The sequence below is a fragment of the Lonchura striata genome, chromosome 4, assembly GCF_046129695.1.
Source record: "Lonchura striata isolate bLonStr1 chromosome 4, bLonStr1.mat, whole genome shotgun sequence".
NCBI classification, from domain to species: domain Eukaryota; kingdom Metazoa; phylum Chordata; class Aves; order Passeriformes; family Estrildidae; genus Lonchura; species Lonchura striata.
The window spans coordinates 12,204,515-12,210,514 of record NC_134606.1 but is presented as its reverse complement, the minus strand read 5'-3'; positions in this window follow the sequence as shown (position 1 = coordinate 12,210,514).

Here is a 6,000-nt window from a genome sequence, read left to right as displayed (position 1 = left end):
AACACTAATTTCAGCATTTCCATCTGACAAAAGTTTTAATTTAAATCTGTGCAAGAAGTGATGATTTTTACTGCACATTGTGATTTGAGTGCTAAGTTAGTTGGGGTGTTTCCTCTGGGCTGATCTGCTGCTGATGGAGCTGAGGATCTTTGCAATCCTACTGAAAAATACTTGTGTGTGGGGTGTGTGTGTGTGTGTGTATACCCAGAGAGTGGTGGGATGATTAAAGGCTCTAGGGAGCGTGGCAAACAGGGGTGTGGCACATCTCTGAGGGTGTGGTGTGGCATGACAGTTCCTGCAGGCAGGGTTGCAGGTTTCCTTCTGCTAGTGGGGTTTTTAGTTTGCTGTTTGTTGTGTTTTGGTTGGTTGGTTGGTTTTGGGTTTTTTTGTTAGTAATGGTTTTTATACTATCAAAACCTGCAGTTAGTAAAAGTGTATGTAGCCAAATAGAACCCTCCAAAAAAGATGCATCTGTTTAGACCCCTTCTTGTGCAGAGTGTTTGAGCTTATCAGTGCCAGGGGCCTTGGCAGAAGAAGCCTGCCAGCAGTGTGAGCAGGTGAATTATCTGCTTTTGCTGGTGGCTGAGCTTAAGGAGGAAATTAAAAGACTTAAAAAAGGAGTGTCGAGGAAAGTGAAAGGCAAATAGGTGGAGTTCCACCCTTCCATCCTTGAGGGAGGCCCACCAGAAGTCAGAGGACTCCCATGCTTCCCACTGTCAGGCAACAGGAAGACACTGGTGGATGAAGGGGAGTGGAAATGGGTCCCAATTAGAAGAGGTAATAAAAATTCCTCTTGAACCCATCACCTACCCAGGTGCCACTTTGGAACAGGTAGATGGAATGGATTCCTTTTTCTGTATGGGGGGGCAACTGCTATTGGCTTAGGCTTCCTTCTGGCCCAGACATGGTTTGTGTGGACACGGTTCGATTGATATTCAAGTACAAACTCCACACAGAGCTTTGTACTCCACACACTTTGATGGGTCTGCTGGGAAGTGCTTCTGGCAAATGGTCATGAGCCTCTTCAGCCCCTGTATGTATTTCCTTTAAGTTTTATCATGGAGCACATGGGCCACGTGCTTGGAGAAGATCGTTTCCCACCCCATCCATGCACAGATGCCAACCATGGTGACAACAATAGGCCAGGGAGTGTTTCCAATGGCCATATGGAGATTGGCATTGTTTGCTTTAACATATCCTCTTTGCAACATGAATTTAGTATTAGATATCTGTTAATGATTCTTTGATGTCTGCAGGAAATGTCTTTTTGTGGGGTTTCCTGAAGAATGGCCTCAGGTAGGATTCCACGTTGAATTCATTGCTTATGTTATCATGCCATAAATATAGAATATTAACAAAACAATTTTGATTCCTCCCCCTGTCTTAAAAAGGACATCATGATGGGTAAAAAGTTCCCCATATGCAGGAATATGTATAGGATAAAGTACAACAACCCTCGTGAGTACATCAAGCATCATGATGATCAGGGAGTCTTGTATCCCAATACACAAATGCTTTAAAACAAAACTGTAATTCCAATTTCTCTCTCAGCCCACAGATCAGGAGCCAAAACACGTGCTGGTTTGAAAATAAACCAGCAGGAGAAATGAACCCTGCTCAATTACATTCAGAGAGATTTCAGGCTGGAGTTACAATTCAATAGAAAGATTACAATAAATGCAATAATACACAGAAAACTTGCTTAAACCCGCAAAATCAGAGTACAACCTGGCACCCTGTGGGTCAGGGTAGTGGTCGCAGTCCTATTGAAGTGATGGTTGTGGTCAAAAGGCGTGGTCCTGTGGAAGCTCTGGTCCTCCTCTGGATCCATCCAGTGATAGCTGTGGCAATGTCCAAGTCCCCAGTTGTATCTGCTCGGGTTCAGAGGGAATGCTCAGTACCTCCCTCTGGGCGGAGTTTCACAAGGGAATGGTGCAGTGCTGTGAGTCGTGGGGTATTTGGAAGTCCTTGATGGTCCAGGTTGTGGCAGCTGCCAATTCTGCTGGTGCCATTGAGTCCAAGATGGCCCATTAGCAGAGATAAACCCTCAGGATTGCTGGGACCCTGCTGGTGCTTCCCAGGAGGGGACTTATCACAGCTGAGCCACCCGTGTGGAGGAGAAGAAACACTACCCTGCCTCACGGGATTTGCATTTTCTTCCTTATCTCATTTAACACCCAGCTTGTAGCCTGAGGTGTTGGGTCTGGCCTGAGCAGCTGGTGGGAATGACCCATCATTAGAGTTTGTAGAAACAGCACTACAGCTTGGGAGAAAGGGGTTTGTGTGAGCACTGGCAGTTCAGTTCAAGTGGAAGTGTAGATCACGCTGTGAGCTCTGGCTGAGCCAGCTCTGGAGTCCTGGGGGTGCACTGTCCTCTGCCACAAATCACTCCCTGGCTTCCCTTGCAGCTCCAGCAGGGCACAGGGCAACCACTCCACAGTTCGTGCCACAGCTGCTCTATTTCCATTTGAGTTGCTATGATGCTGCCAGCGCATCTGATTTATTCACACCCTCATGCCAGCTGGTATTTCTCTTAACCTGTTCATAAATCTTAATGCACACGTGTTGGTGTGCATTTTAGAAAACAAATTAAGTTTTATGAAAAAGTGGTCTGTATGGGCTAAAACCTAAACTTCATTTAAAATCCTCTCATTTTACTGCCAAGTTTGTAGCTTCATTTGGTTGGCATTTTGTTTGTTACGAGGCTGGATTACTCGGTGTTAGTGACATCTGCCTTGGCTTTACAGAGACATCAGTGAATGATGTCCAAAGGTAATTACCAATTCATGTTTCCAGTATTAATTATTGGCAGAAATTCAGTTCATCTGCAGTTTGAGATCAGATGCCAGAAGCATCGCAGAGCATCACGCACCTGTTGGTGAGTTACGCTTCTTCAGAATGCTCTCCAAAAAGTGGGAAAGCCCAGTCCTAGGGCATCCAGCAGCCATGTCCTCACGCAGGGCACTGACTCCAGAGGCAGCACACCTCTGTGCTGGTTTGCTTTCTCTAGTCAGGACTTCTTGCAAGAAGAAGGTTCGTTCGGTAGTTTGGCAGCCCTCACCTGGCGCTTTGCCGGCCGTGCCATCAGGTGGCACTCCAGGCTCACGCTGCGCTTCGTCCCTCTGCCGCCCTCTCCAGAGGGCGCCGCCAAGGAACAAAAGAATCCGGCTCTGGTTTTGCTCTATTTCGAAGAGGAAATGCAGTTAGAAAAAAAAAACCCTCTTATGAAAAATAGGTAACCATTTGTGAAGCGATTCTCTGCCAGATAGAAGCGAAGTTAAACAAATGCCGAGCAAAGGCATCGTTGTGGAGTGTGCCTGCAATCCAAGACTGTGAAAAGGGAGGAAACAGATCTATTCTTCTGTGTGATGTAAAAAACTGCACAATGATAAATAAACAGCATATGAAACTTATGAAAAGTGCAGCCTGGCTGATTTGCAGTCAAGCAGGTTTTGAGGATGTTCCTGTCTCTAAGATCTTATAAGCCTGTCAGCATCAATCTGCATTGTCTGGTTCTGTAATGAGTGACTAGTGACAAAAAACAGTGCTGATGCTGCTGCTGCTGGAAACCCTGGGTTTTTTTCTGCATCTGCATGTCTCAGATGCAAAAAAAAAAAAAAAAAAAAAAAAAAAAAAAAAAACCACTATAATAATAATAATTATCAGAGCTTAAACCTTTTAATTTACTCTCTGTTATCTGCACAATAAGAGACAGAGAAAATCCGTGGCAGAGTTTAATATAAACTTAGAATTTCCCTTAAATCAGCATGGCTTCTACCTAACTGCAACTCTTGCTTGAGATACCCATAGACTATAGTTAACACAAGGATTTGGGAATGTAGAAAACTTGTGGCTAGATCACACACCAGGTAAAGGCCGATAAGAGAAACTCTACAATACTGACTTTTCATCTTTTACAAATCAAATAGATAGATGACAGCAGGTTGCTAGAAACGTTTTGTTCTATTTTTGTAGGTGGCAGGATTTTTGTGCAATAATAGCAAGTTTGGCAACAGAAAATGCCCTGTAAATGTTGCTGTTAACCATGGGAGACAGCAGTGCCTGACAGCAGGAGCTGTGTCAAGCTAAATTCGAAAGGGCTTGAACCAAGCCTACAGAGCCCATAATATCCCAGGAATCAGTGTTTGTTGATCTCAGCATGGACTCTCTTTATCTGAAATAATTTTGTCACTTTAAAGAGCAAGGCATTTCAACAAAGCATCTCCTCTGTAGTTCCTCTCCTGTTCCTCCCTCCCTATTCATCGCTGGTGACAGCAGAGATGTTTCCACGACAACAAGCCATGCTGTTGCCTCAGGTGACAAACTATAACTTCAATAAACAATCACTGAAAACAGCTTCAAACAATTAATTAGGTAATGGAAATGTTATTTTAATAGGGCTTAGATGCTTTGGAAGTAGTCTACAGGCCAAGGTCTGATCAAGAATTTGTCTAGAATCAAAGCCAAAGATGCCATGTGAAGGTCAGGATGGATATCACTGTCTGAATACTCAAATAACCATCTTTTATAAAAAACCCTTCAAGATCAAGACATATTCAATCCAGAAGATGCAATGCAAAACAATTCAGGGTGGTTTTGTTTGTTTTTTGGTTTTGTTTACAATTTTGTTCAATACTGGCAGGAATTTACCAACCTGCACACTGAAGGCAGTCCATGGCTGACACACTCCCCATATGTGTGCCCTTGCACCAACGTGACAGACAGATGATGAGCCCAGCAATTGGTTTTGCAATAAATGGATTTTTCAGTTTTCTCTTTACAGAAGATGCTTTCCTACAGTTATAAAAGGATGATTAATAAATCTCTCCTAATACTGCTTCTAGTAACAGTTCAATTGATCTTCAATCGTTGTTTAAAAAGTGAATCTCCATGGAGTGCTTCAGTCTTATAGCCTGAAGTTTCTCTAGCCCAGGGCAGCTCTTCTGTCTAAGCTTAGACATACACAGTCTTTACATGCAGATGGATACACTGAATATATGCCTGTGCTTTATGCCACAGTCCTCATGGACACTTTTTGGGACTGGTAGCTGCCCTGGCAGAATTTCTTTTTTTGCTTTATTTATGATATTAAGTTTCTCCAGAATAGTGCATCTATTAAGCAAGAGTGAGAAAGACAAGGGGTGCCACCTTTCCCGTCTGTCCTAGGGTGACTTTATGATGCTCAAATCCCCATTTGTATATTTAGCCCAGAAATAAATTTTACACCTGTAAGATTAGTTATAAGATCGAAGGGGGTGGGGAAGAAGCTTGTGGGCTCTGCAAAGACCTGCCTTTGCAGTGCAGGCAAGAAAAGTTTTGAGGCAGAAAATGGTGAATTGTCTAACTTTTGCAGATGCCCTGTTGTTTTTGTTATAACTTCGTCACATCAAGGATGAAATCCAGGTTTGCTGCAGGGATGGTAAGAAAACCTTGAAGCAGCTGTTGTATGGGATATCCACATAAAGCAGAGAGGTCTGACTCCAGTTGCACAAACCCTTGGAAGAAAATAACTGGGGGAAATGTGTATCTGAGGCCTGATAATTAAGGTACTACATAGGAAGGGAAAAGACTGGGATTCTAAGATGCACAAATCAGAATATACATCCTGCATCACAGCAACTCTTGTAATGTGATCACAACCCTATGTCTATGTCATTCTGTCTTTTCATTATGAAATTCTTTTATTTCCTCTTGGAAAGTTTTGAAGATCTCGCTTTGGTCCTATGGGCGTAAGAGCAATATACAAAACCTCAGAGTTTCTCTGCAAAAAGATGTTTGTTCTCCATTTGTCTTCTTGCAGGAGAGCAAAGGATGTGGGTGTGGGCCATGACAGCACCCTCTTCTTTGTGCAGAGAAGGGAGAAGGTTCACCCAGGTGCCTTTGGCAGGTGGATGTGCATAGGGCCCACTGCACGGGCTTTGTGTCTCGTGCACAATAGCTGCCTTTTTGTGGTGGATTTTATAATTGAAGGTTTAAACAGTTAAACTGCTTTCTTAATGC